This window comes from Mercenaria mercenaria, chromosome 4, assembly GCF_021730395.1.
Source record: "Mercenaria mercenaria strain notata chromosome 4, MADL_Memer_1, whole genome shotgun sequence".
Lineage (NCBI taxonomy): Eukaryota > Metazoa > Mollusca > Bivalvia > Venerida > Veneridae > Mercenaria > Mercenaria mercenaria.
The window spans coordinates 22,421,725-22,436,058 of NC_069364.1; the positions used below are offsets into that span (position 1 = coordinate 22,421,725).

Genomic DNA, 14,334 nt, shown 5'->3' on the forward strand with positions numbered 1-14,334 from the left:
GATGGTGTCACATCATTTTTTCCAGAAAACATAGAAAAAAGTCTGGATTCAGCATACCGTAATGAAAATCATTTTATGAATTAATGGCAACCTGAAAGTAAATTCATTACAATGGCACTGTTACTATCTTTCTACAGTTAAGATTATGATATTAAAACATATGACAAGTTAAATAATTCAAAACAATGTCTTAACAGTAGCTTGAAATGTGCATTTCACTTTAATTATGGTCAAATATCTCAAAACTAAGTACAAGGACCTATACATTTTATTTAACCTTATTATGGACCATATGTTTATTTACAACCATGAGAAGTTTCATAAAAATCTATTTTGTAGGAGAATTTATATTCGCGAGAATGTTACGAAAGTTGTGATTTTCCCATAGAGTCCGAATATGTAAAAACATAAAATCAGTCCAGCAAAAAATAAAGAACACAATCATACCTTATTTATTGCTGAATTTTCTATGTACATTCTGAAGTTTTGAAAAATCAGAATTTTATCAAATTCTATACTGTAGAAAAAAAATAGATCCAAACGCCGTGCAGAACTACCTTAAGACAGACACATTTGAGAGCTTTAACTAAGAATGTGTTACTGTAGATAAAATGTTCCTAAAACACATGAAACAGCTTTAAAATTTCTTTCCATTGCAATTACTTACTAAAGAAAGGCTTTTTTAATCTAATAAACATGACATAAATCTAGAGACATGCAGTTTTAACATGTTAATATGCTGTGCACTGTGTTTGTCAAAATGTTTTTTTTTTACAAAAACATCAATTGAGCCGTGCCATGAGAAAACCAACATAGTGGGTATGCGACCAGCATGGATCCAGACCAGCCTGCGCATCCGCGCAGTCTGGTCAGGCTCCATGCTGTTCGCTTTTAAAGCCTATTGGAATTGGAGAAACTATTAGCGAACAGCATGGATCCTGACCAGACTGCGCGGATGCGCAGGCTGGTCTGGATCCATGCTGGTCGCAAACCCATTATGTTGGTTTTCTCATGGCACGGCTCAATTATCCAATCTTAAAAGAGAATATAACTACTGTTTAATGTTGACAAGAAATCGATAAATTTAAAACTATCAAGAAAATTCTCATAACTGTTGGTGATAATGCTAAAAGAATGTCTCATAAACTTCACACCAATGCCCAAGACACAGTATTAAAATGTGTTGAATAGTAAGTCATATTTAATGGAATTCAAAGCCATTTTTGAATAGTTTTTCATTTAGTTTAAATGTACTTTACTGCATGTATATTAATGATGCAATTTCATAATAATATTGAGAAAAAGGACAGAAAGCTATGATGGCTTACCCACCTTATTTCAGTTTAGTAATAGCAGTAAATGAACTTAAAAACATATCCAACCCAAATTAATATTTGAAAATATGAACAACTACTTTATAATATCTATGTTAACATAAAATTATCATGTTTGCATGTATAAACAGTACCATGTGTTAGTTTAATAAAAAAAGTACACATCTATTACATAAATGCTAAACACAGTATAAGTATGCACTACATGTACCACTAAGTAACTGGAAGTTCTTTTCTTAAATAAAATTTTAGTGATTGTTATAAACGACATTCAACTGTAAATTTAACTATTAAACACAGATCATACATTTAATCAAGCTTAATTCATTTGGTGAGGATTGATTCTGCCTATGCGACCAGTGTAGATCATAATCAGCCTGCACATCCATGCAGTCTGATCATGATCTGCACTAAATGCCATTCAGTCAGTATCTTTTTTGGTATGCACTCCTTTTTAACAGTTAATGGTACTGTCCAAAGTGAATAGAAATTTAACAGCGTAAGGGTTAATTTTGCTGAGGATTTTCTACATTTTACGTGTCTAAAATCAAAATATCTTAATGAAAGATGCACACTGAATATCTTTAATCAGTGTTCCCAAATTGTTTTCAAGAACATTCTTGTTCTCCATAAGTAGATGACAACTTCCAAACATGAGTCAACTCCAGGCATACAGTCAAACCTGTATTAACCCTTAGCCTGCTGGCAGCAAGTATTTCTGCATTTGCAAAAAGTGCACATCCGTGCAGTCTGATCATGGTCTGCACTGTTTGCTATTCAGTCACTAAATTTTCAGTGAACACCCCCTTGGAATAATAAGTGGTACTGCACAAATTAAATGAAGGACCAGTCCATTTTAGAAATTTATCTGGCTAATGGTTAAGTTAAAATCAGAGTAAAATGTCATCTTGGAAATCTAGCTGACTGGGTGCTAACGTCAAGTGGCTGCTGAATTCAGGTGACCACTAACACAGGTTTAACTGTTTTGTCTTCTGTCAGATCCTCACAGAGTACATTCCCCTGACCTGGGGATTAAACTCATGACCTAAATTCATTCACTTGTTCTCTACCTCATCAGCTGACAAGGCAGACTTATCACAGAATATCAAGACTGCAGTCAGACTTGTTTCTCAAAGCTCATACATTTCCACATATCTCACTATAAAACAAACCCTCATTTACAAAAATTAACCAGCCAGTAGAAAACACCCATAACAACAAAAAGAACAAAAGTAATTCCTAATGAATGAATCCATCAAAGTAAAAAAAACAATCCACAATTTGTCTCAAAGGTCACAACACAAAAGAACAATAAATAAATGGAGAAAAATTAACGATGTTAGATAGGCTGCCTCAACTTATCTTTCATCCAGGCATAAGAAATACCACATCTTTATACTGTTTATCAATGTCATGAAAATATGGAAATTGTTTCTGTAAGTATCCAAAGAAAAACAAAGGAAATTAACTTTTAACAAAAGGTTAAACCGAACTCCAAACTCTTGTCCACAAACAACTTTCATACTTATATAAAGTTGAAAAATAACTTTGCAACCTATAAAATATCTTAAATTGCTAAATATTTAAATGCTGATGCCAACAAATGGCTTAGTGCAAAATCTCTACCTATTCTTTAAGAAGTAATACTAAAATTATGAAAATTATAGAAAAGAACTTCTGAGGGTGTAATGTAGCAGATACTCCTCATATCTACCGTGATCAAAAAAACACATCAAACATAAACGATAAAAGAGTGCCACTATGCAAACACCAACATTACAGCTTGGACCCTGCAAGAATCCGTATCTGTCCACATCCATACTGTTCAATATATCCCCACATCCACAATGTTCATTCATAAATTTCGGCACTTGCAGTAAGGCTCCAAATCAGACAGAATACATGTGCTGACTGATCCACATCCATCCTGGTCACAAAGCCCTAATGTTGGTTTTAGCACAGTGGCACTCATTAATAATCTCAATTACTTCAACAGAATTTAATCATAATGATGCATAACAGAAGTGTTCTTTACAGAGAGTTTGTGGTCAAACTTAACAGGAAAGTAAATAAGGCTATTTTGCCATTAAGTCATGTCATTTATACAATCAATGGGATTGCACATATGCAAAAAAAAACAACTAAATCTCTTCTTCATATAAATGCAGTTGCATATAAGGTAGGCCAGAAGACTGTGGTCCAAAGTGACACAAGGCAAAATAAACCATTCAGTTCAGGCAATCAAGTCAATGTAGGAAAAAATACATCAATATACCAATTCTGAAATCTGTTCTTTTTTTTAAATTTGAGAACTACACTCCGAGTGCTTATCTTAGGGACATCAAAGAAAACATGTACATTTACAAAAACTCAATTAACAGAATGAAAATTCAATAGGAAATCACTGTTTTTATATCAGTGAATTTTTGGTAAAATAAATGTAACCATGTTTTCTATTCCAAGAATTATATCTTTATATGAATAACATAAATAAAAATTTAAAACAATTATATTAAAAACAAAAGAAAACTTGTGACTGCAATGAAAACATCTGAAGTAAGGTCTTTCACATGAGAAGCAAATATGTGGTATACACAGGTGGAGAATATATACTGTTAATCAGACTGGTTTTCATACTTAAATCGAGGGCTGAGCGCGAAACTACTGTATCTTGTTCTTTATTTATATAAAGTTACAATAGTTTCGCGCTCAGCCCACTAAATGTTCAGCCTGTTTCTGCAACAGTGTCTTTAAGATTTTAGTAACATAGTCTACTCCTCATAAATTTCTCTCAAAACCAAAATTAACAATATGGTGCACTGGCACTGGCAATACTGCCAACAACAAAATACACACATCATTCCTAAACTGCAAGAAAAAAAAGATCGATATGGAAAGTGGTGTAATTTCCTAGATTATATTCATATTTCATCTTTATATTGCACACTTTTACGAGAATATAACTCTTTTCCTACCCTAGAAGACAAACTATTTTTTTTTCAATTCAGATGGCCACTGAATGAAAATTAAGTACACTATCATACTCTGAATGATTCTGAATCAGCTAGTTAAATACTTGTACAACACGGGGCATTACGGTACCTAAGCCATTAAAAGTCAATTAAAATAAAGCAGTTTTGTCTCTTTCCATCCTGAGAAAAAGTGACCATTTTTCTGTATGGCACAGCATGAAATTTAAAAATTATCATAACATCATATTTTCATGATTGGCATTTCCAGAAAAAAGGTGTTCTTTAAACAAGAAATTTTCAGCTTTAACCTGTAAATTAATAACTTACGACAGAAGTTAGGAACTTAAATTCTATACAAAAACTCGTCAGTTCTTTCCATTATTTAAAATTCTAACCTCATTAAATTCTTTGAATCATGTTTCAAGCTAGAACAGGCTACGGGGTAGACTTGGGGTACACTTGGTATAAAACGTATCAGGTTTAATTTTAATACAGCAGTATATCACTTGTGACTCATTTCAAATTTTGTGCTATGATGTAAAAGAAGAATATCTAAACTATGTACTTTATAAAAATATTATCTACATATACTATCTGTTTCTTTGTTCAAACACAAATAGTGTACAACTTTTTGCAGTGCCTGCAGTGACAATATTCAGTGAATTACATGCATTTTAAGTCTAAAAATAGTACAGTCTAAAAATAGTACAGCAAAATCAGTTCTTTAGATATTCCCACAGAAGAAATGTGTATCTGTCACAGTAAGTAAAATATGAGAGTAAAATGTGAAGAAAGACTATACTGTTCCAATGCTTACTGAGTAGTCCCAATCCATGACTCTAATTACCTCTCATAAAGGCCCATCCACAGAGACCCAGATAGCATTAACTGGAAAGCACAATCTCTAAGGTAAATTCCAAGTGCATGTATACTAGTGCAACTAAATGTGTATTTCTATCAGGAACTATTACTTACTGATAAAATTCATTTACACAAAACATTTTTGCAGAGAGCTCTAGCTCTGCAACGTTACAATTTTCCCTTGCCAGTTCCTTAATGAACACTCCAGATAACCTCTTGTGGACAAATCGAGCACGAATTTATACTGTGCTAAACACAGAATGTTCATATATATATTTAACAGCTGTTTCTTCTACAGATTTTTATGAAGAATAAGCTAAAATAATTTATCTGTTCACAAGATCAATAGAGTACCTACATTAAATTAGGCTCTACTTTGTTTCTTATGTTCTTAAGAGTTTAAAATTTATGTTCTGCTATGAATCAATTATGATTATGCAGATTTTCAGACTTGGCCAGGTTGGACGTAGTACAAGACTGGAATCAAAGTCACGAGCTGGACTACCAATTGAGCTACTGTGCCACATACACATTTCCTCCCCAGAATTGTAAATCAAGAAACAATGATACATCTGCTATGAAACATCAATAAGCACTATGCTCAAGGCAAACCATTTAGTAAAGATGCTGATACCAAAGTGACAAAAACGTCATTAGTTATACAGAAATATATGATTGCAAACATTTAGGCCAACAGTGAAATGAGCCATGCCATGGGAAAACCAACATAGTAGGTTTGTGACCAGCATGGATCCAGACCAGCCTGCGCATCCGCACAGTCTGGTCAGGATCCATGCTGTTTGCTAACAGTTTCTCTAACTGCAATAGACTTTGAAAGCGAACAGCATGGATACTGACCAGACTGCCTGGATGTGCAAGCTGGTCTGGATCCATGCTGGTCGCAAACCCACTATGTTGGTTTTCTCATGGCACGGCTCTAATATACCATGTGCAAGTGTATGAAAAATGAGACTATACCCTCAGTCTGACAGAGGAGTAAATCTATTCACACAACATAGCACTGACTAAATATAAATGCCAAATTTGCTAAAAGTTTTCCCACTACTTTGAGCCACTAATCTCCTTCTGTGCCATAACTTCCTGTCACATGACTCTGCATAACCAATCAGAACCCTGCATTTATACAATAATGCTGACTAATGGTAACTACTATGGAATGCTAACTGTTCATTTGTCAATGGATGATGCTGAACGCTGTCAGTATTTAAAGTCCCTACAGCAATTTGACTTGGAATATCATTGGCCCCTGTGTTTCTGCCTTGTGCACTTTGGCTGGATTTCTGTGCATTTGACTTTGTAGGACTGCAAAATGAAATCAAATACATTTATACATCATAAGATGGAGTGATTTTTCAAAATCCTTAAGTATACATAAACTATATCTACAGGCACTCTCCCTAAATTACATTTTAAGCCAGACAAATTACAAATATATGACCTGCGTAAATATCATTCTTTACTTGATGAGGTCTATATAAGCTATCGGCTTTCGAACCTATCCTAAGCATATTTCTGAATTTGTTAGATAGTATACAATTTGTAAACTATGTATTTTGTTAATAAAATATGTTTAAACCAATAGCATTTCTCTGTTTATGTAAAGGCCTTAGTTCGAAAATTTTTATAAAACATTTTTTCAAAACTTAAGAAAGAAAAGTTACAAAATTCCTCACATGTCAAATCAAGTGGGGCTTAAACGCAGAGGTAAGGGACAATAAATCAGAAGTCAGCACTTAATCAATCCTTCAACAAAGGCCTCTGAACTTCATTTCTTTATACATTTTTGTAATTCAAAAGTATTACCAAGCTTTAGTGTTACTACACACACACATATAACAAACATTATATATGAATTCAAGCGTCAGTGTGTTGAACACAATATTTTTAATATTTGCTTTTTACATTTTTCTGTTTTCCTGAAAGATTAACTAGCATCACAAACACTGAATTGCTTAACATTTATGCTTGTCTTTCTCACAACATATTTCTTTGTTCTATAGCAAGATACAGCTTATCCATTCATCATAGCCTTTAGTAGGAGTAATATGAGGAGACATGCACCTTTTTCATAAGTCTTGTTTCCTTTATATCATTATTATTGTCATAATTATTATCATTCTTCTCCTTCTTCCTCTTCTTCTTATTGTTATCATTATTTTCATTATGCACTAATGGCATCAGAAGTTAGGTGTTTTAACCAAAAGTCAACAGATGTAATCCTTGAAGCCCTTTGGCATATATCAAAGCTACCTTATCCACAACGATTGTAGCAGTACACCAGTTTTTGTTACATAAACATATTACATGTTTCCGTTTTCAATAAGTGCATTTAATATCCCTTCTTTTCCCACAAACCTTAACTTACAACATATTTTTCCCCACTGAATCAAACTGGTACGATCCTAACAATCGGAAAAAAAAGCACCGCAATGCGGTGCAATATAAGCCAGAATGTATGACCTAAGTGTGACCAGATTGACCTTAAAGCGACTCATCTGAAACATGCACTCTGCATGTCGTCTCGATGTGGTGAACATTTGTGCTAATTTTCTTCGAAATCCTTCAAGGTGTTCAAGAGTTACAGAGCGGATACGAAATTGCACTGACCCCTAAGTGTGACCTTGACCTTGAAGCGAGCCATCGAAAACATGCGCTCGGCACAACGTCTTGAACAGGTGAACATTTGTGCCAAGTTTCTTAAAAATCCTTCAAGCAAGTCAAGAGTTATAGAGCGGACATGAAACAAAGTCATATGACCTTTGACCCCTAAAAGTGACCTTGACCTTGAAGTGAGCCACCCAAAACATTCGCTTTGCACGTTGTCTCAATGTCATAAACATTTGTGTCAAGTTTCTTCAGATCATTCAAGAGGTTCAAGAGTTACAGAGCGGACATGAAACTGCTTTGACACACATGTTGCAGTGATCATATATATGAAGTTTCATAGGAATCTCCTAGAAATTATGGATTTTGCTAAACCAACTTGAGGGAGGAGTGGGACTTAGGTGACTCCCACCTTCATACATCCCAGAATAAAATGTCATGTACATCTACACTTCATGAGGAATATAATATAAATATATACATGTGTATTATGTTTCATTGGAGTCCCATTAAAAATGTGGAAGTAGCTCGCTCCATAAACTACCTGAAATAGACTGCTTCACTACAAGACCGACAATCCATGACTCCAAAATACCTCCCTAAACTTAGTTTTCTGGGATATAATGATGTTGACAAACAAATACCCACACATATATTTGTTATATTGATATTTTTGTTCCTGTTTTTTTTTTTGTTTGGTTTAATGTTGCACAGACACAATTATAGGTCATATGGTGACTTTCCAGCTTTGATGATGGAGAAAGACCTTAATGTGCCTCTACATGCATTATTTCATCACGAGTGGGCAATTGGGTAGAACCACCGACCTTCCGTAAGTCTGATTCAAGTTCAGTGACCTGACCTACTCAGCCACAGAGGCCATGCTTAAGTGTAGTAGACCAATATGTTGCATACAGGTTACCTGGAACTGTTGCTTTCTTGTGGGGAGGAGCTGGTTGGAGATGAAACACCATTTGCTCTAGGAGCATTTAACACATCTATATGATCTATTGAATTTCCATCACTATTCTGACTGACCACCTCTTCATCATATATGCGATACCTAAAAATAATTTTCCAAATATGTATTACTATATAGTCTAATAAATACTATTAAGGATTAATAATCATGACCTCTTTTTGAATCAATTGTTAAAAAATGTCTACGCAGATCATGAACAGCATATGCCTTTCTTGACTGTCTACAAAACAGCGTTGTTTTTTTTTTACTAAAAATCTTCTCTCATAAGCAGAAATCAAGAAGTATTGTCTGAAATTAAATGTTTTAAAGATACAATATTTTACTCAGACAGGTACTCAAAATAAATATCACTGTGTAAAACTTAAAACAAACTTTTTGTTGATTTTTCTTATTACCACATTGCTTTTTACCAGGTATGGTTGGAACTACCTTTTATGCAAAAATTAAAACACACTTACACACATGCATATTTCATGAAAGCCAATTACATAACTAAGAATTAAAATTTAACCAATTTTTTTTTTAAAATCTTACTTTAATAAATTAAAAACATTTCTTTTTGAAACAAATGGGCTGTCTGGCGATAAGCAGTCGATGTAACTTGGTTAATAAGAAGTTCTCCAAAAATTTTCAATTTTCAGAAATGGAGGCCCCTAAAAGAGGTCAAGTGGTCTCATTTGAACAAACATTTGAGGTAGACACATAGACACTACAAACATAGTTTGGTAAAGATCCATCAAGTGGTTCTATTTGTTTGTTTTTATTGGTTTAACTTCACATTGACACAATTATAGGTCATATGGCCGTTTTCCTGCTTTTGACATGAAATAAGACTCTAGATGCCCCTCAATGCATCATTCCAGCTGTAAGTCTGTTGGATAGCAAATTCTATTTATTACAACATCACACAGACAAAATTGTACCCGGTAAGTCATATTTTGACTCTCTAGATTCTGACAGTGGAGGAAGACCCTACATGTGGTGCTCCAGGCATTGTTTCGTCATGAGCAAAACCTGGGTAGAATCACTGATATTAGTTTATCTCATGAAAAAACATTCTACATCATATGCAGAATTTGGTGCCCACAATGAAGATGGGCAATAGTTTTGAAGCCAACAACCATAACCACTTCTCCATGGAGGCCCATGAGCCTGGAACTACAAGTCAAGGAGTTAGTGCCAGAAAGCAGTCAATGCCTTCTTTACTATTATGCAATTTTGACCTTCTTGCTCTATTCCTTCAATTGAACTGGTCTAAGTGAAGATGCTACAGACCAAAGAAGAGGTCCTTGGAAGTGTTTTCAGCTTAAAATTCTGATGGCCTTTAAAAGGGATCAAGTAGAACCATTTGAACAAACCTCGAGAGAGGTCAAAACAACGACAATACACAACAAGTTTTGTAAAGATCCATTACGTCTCTTAGTTTGTTTTGGGTTTGGTTAAGAGCCACTTTTTCCACAGTATTTCAGTTAGGTAACAGCAGAAGTTAACTAAATCGATGTTCCAGGATTCTATACCACTATCTGTTCCCTGCAAGTAACTGCCATCAGCAAGTATGTAGATGCAAGATGACAGATGATGGATGCAGGACCAGGGACCATCAATCTATAGCAGTAGCTCACCTCGAACTAATTGGTTCAGGTGGGTTAAAATAGAACAGCACATTTCCTACTTTTTGTTTTAACTCAGTTATAATAAGTTAATATTTTGATCTCAAATAAATGCCATGAAAACACTACACCTAAATCCAGCATTATAAAACTACAATCAGAGACATGTCTCACAAAGCTACCCTGTCATTTGCCAATTTCAAATCTGTACAGAATCAACCAATCGAAATACTCGTCTCAAAATTCATTTTTATACCATTAAACTCAGCTTTAATTATTTTTACCTAAATCCAGGCCTCGACCGTAACTTTTTTCAGCAGTTGCCAGCAGGTCCACCAACTGCTAAAATCTAGTAGACCTGCTCAGACTTTAGTGGACCTCCAATTCTATCACATAAATTGTGATGTTGTAGACGTCATAACTTCATATGATTCCACTCCCATATAAATCACAGAGATTTTCCTAGTATACATAGAACACCAGGTACTGAAAAGAATGTTACCATTAATTATATAAGATAACTTCTAAACTCCCGAGTCTATAGTCTTATTTAGAAAAAATCGGATTTTCTATGTCCCATGAATTTGATTAGGGGTGACACAAATGAGCCACGCCATGAGAAAACCAACATTGTGGCTTTGCCACCAGCATGGATCCAGACCAGCCTGCACATCCGCGCAGTCTGGCCAGGATCCATGATGTTCGCTTTCAAAGCCTACTGCAAATAGAGAAGCCGTTAGCGAATAGCATGGACCAGACTGACTGTGCGGATGCTGGTCGCAAACGCACTATGTTGGTTTTCTTATGGCGCGGCTCAAATTATTTTAACTTTTCAGTGTCATCTTTTGTCCATTATGCATTGGAAACCATTTTATTTTCAGATTTGTATTTATTTTTTGGGCAATTATGTCTGGAATTTCATTCGCTTGTCTCATTATCAACTAATAATTTACCATTTTGTTGCTTGTCAACATGGGTGGTACGTAAGGCAAAACTTACGAAATAGAACATGTCCTACTCTGTAAGTCAAGAATTAAGATTTACGAAATCAAGGAAAAGCATCGTACACATGATAATATTTGGATGTACATCTTACATTTAATTGGTGTTGTACAACAAAAACCTACCGTCTGTTGAGGCCTTTATCTACATCTATTTTAAGTTTATGAATGCAAAGAGATGAAGCGTTTTGCGTTTTACGTACACTTCTTTTCAATAATAGGTTGTACCTCCTTATGTATTATAATACAAAGGTCAAACCTCAGGGTCAAGTTGCGTCCACTATACCTATATTAAATTGAAGCTGTTTATCCACTTTTATTGTCCAATTTATTTGACCTGTCATAAAATGGACCCGGCTTTCATTATATTCTGTTCGAGCCTAAATAAGATTAACGTGAAAGCCGGGAACATGTTTTGACAGGTCATTAAATAGCACAATACGTGCTAGTTAAAGTGCTTTACGATCAAGACTTGTTTTGATTTGATCAAAATACCTTTACATATTTAAGTAAATCCTATATATACCTTAAAAATGGCAGTTGTCCGATGTCAAGCGAAGATTTCCAATGACGGCCTGTTAATCGAGTGGTTCTGTGAGAAGAAAGTCAAAAGACGAGCCTATTTGCCTACTCGAGTACCAAACGAAGCTAAGTATGACACTTGTCGACACTTTGCTACGGCCAACGCACCGATAAAAATAACCTCTTATCGCTACGCAGCCAGTATGGTTTGTAAGGAGATGCGCCGATAATAAAACTGTTGCATACTTTTATACATTTTGGATGACTAAGTAGTCACTTCCTGTTTCGTGTAAACAGTCCACAAGCTGAACTTGCAAATATTTAGGATGCTCATATTCATGCAATTAAACAATATAATTTTGATAATACAGAATTTCAAGAAGTTTACAAACTTTGGGTTATCAGGTTATCAGTCCCTAGAACAGAGGTAAGACGGAAAGAAGTGCCGTCACGACCTACGTATAGAATGCAAAAGTACACGAAAACTTTTCTGCGTACCCCAGCACAAAGATAAAATTTATGCAATGTATATGAATTTACAGTATCACATGACTACATATTTCAATTCAAATGTATATTCTCTACAATATTAAAATCTACCTTACATGTATCGCTCCTTGTCCAATCACCATGAGTTTCAAGTTTCTTGTTGCAGTAAATGAGGTACGCGTTTGTTTATATATACAGATACTAATCATCCTTGCATTTTCAGTAAGTCTTAACAATCTCCAATTATTTTTCATATCATACTGTACTTCGTATGTTTATATTTTGTAAACTGGTAACAGAAATCACGAATATCCATTGCACTAAAAAGTTCTGACTCTGTGTTTGTCTGACCTGTGGCTTGAATGTGCAATTGAAAAATCCATAATACAACATAGTTTAAAATTGAGCGTGTTTGCTATGTACATAGACATTTTTGATATTGGTAAATCAGTTTTTTTCATTTTCTGCGCATGCGTAAAAGGACGGTATTGATAAATAGCTGTAATATACACAGGACTAATCCCCAATTATAACGCGATTTCCGCCGAAACGCGAGGATGAATCCATTTTTATGACATTTAAACTGATAAAATAACAATTCTTAATGCTTGTCTTATATAACATAATATTCTGTTCACTATTCGCTTAAATGCATGCATCTAATTAATATCATCTTTGATATGCTGCTAAACATTTCTCATCTGCCATATCGGCTTTAAATATTTCTCTGTCGTGTTGTCACAGAACACATGAAGGAATCTAATATTTGTTATACAAAAATGAAATAAAAATTAAATGTCGATGCAGAGTTTCGAACCCACACGACAAATGATCTGTTGAACATGAACAGTATGATTTGCCTCTGAACTAATTTGTAATTATTTTTCAAAATTAGAAATGTTTAGATTTTAACATATTAGAGAAATGTTGAATTGCCCATGTTCCATTTTAATCTATTTATAGTCATGCTTGAAAACATCACGTTAACGTTGAGGCAAATGATTTATAAGTACCGCACAGTATTATGGCGTTTTTATTTTTAGCAACATGCAAATAAACAATCAGTACTAGCAATCCCTTTTAAAACAAAATATATTGGAAGTAAGATCTATAGATGGCTTGATGACGCAGTAGGTTATAATCATTTTGTAGTGATAGGGTTGATGGTTTAAGCCTTGCATTCGTCATTTTTTATTTTGCATTTAATTTATTTATCTATATTTTGTATAAGTTTATGTTTCCCTGATGTCTAATTTATTTACGAAAGCCTCAAAAACATTAGTTCATATTAAAGATGAAGCGTATTTAAACATGATTACGTGTTAAAAATGACACGTCTGTATTTGATAAATTCTCTCTTTCTGTTCTGGGGGCTTTGTAGGACCACATTCGTAACAGATCGCATTTGTAACAGGTATTACAAATGCGATTGCATAAGTAACAAGTGTTACAAATGAGATCGCATATGTTACAGAAATCAAGCACATTTGTAACGCTTTTTGAGACAAATGTGATCGATGCCGATTTTTGATGTGAGATCTGATCACATTTGTCACATGTCATTTTCAATCGGAAAAATGAACAAAAAAGTGCAATTTTACATCTGAAACACATTTGTAACATGTTAAAGCTCACTTGTACGAAGTGACTAGGTAAGCAATTGTGATCATCCTTTGTACGTCGTCCGTCGTCCGGCCGTCCGTCCGTTCACATTTTTCTTGTGAATAAGAGAGAGACAACATTTAATATTTGATTTTGACCAAACATGCACAGAATTGTATATATCTATGATATCTCGGTTCCTTTCAAAATTAGCCATATCACCTTATTCGTCTTGGAGTTATGGCCCCAGAGACGGAAATAATTACTGATTTTAGCGTTATGAACGCTATAGAGACCACAGTGTTAGCTCCATCAGATGGTGGGCTATTCAAATCA

The 14,334-nt window shown here is 34.5% G+C and overlaps 1 protein-coding gene across 3 annotated transcripts in view; it reads right to left on the bottom strand.

The window, feature by feature from the left end:
• Positions 1 to 12,852, bottom strand: part of LOC123551167 (titin homolog) — a 280,515-nt gene extending 267,663 nt beyond the window's left edge. For 2 of the 3 annotated variants that reach the window (XM_045339898.2, XM_045339897.2), the window contains exon 1: positions 12,513 to 12,852. The gene's annotated coding sequence lies outside the window, so the exon portion shown is untranslated. Of the gene's footprint in view, positions 1 to 12,507 lie in introns of all 3 variants that reach the window. The other variant, XM_053540695.1, reaches the window with a different exon arrangement.
• Positions 12,853 to 14,334: the final 1,482 nt, after the last annotated feature.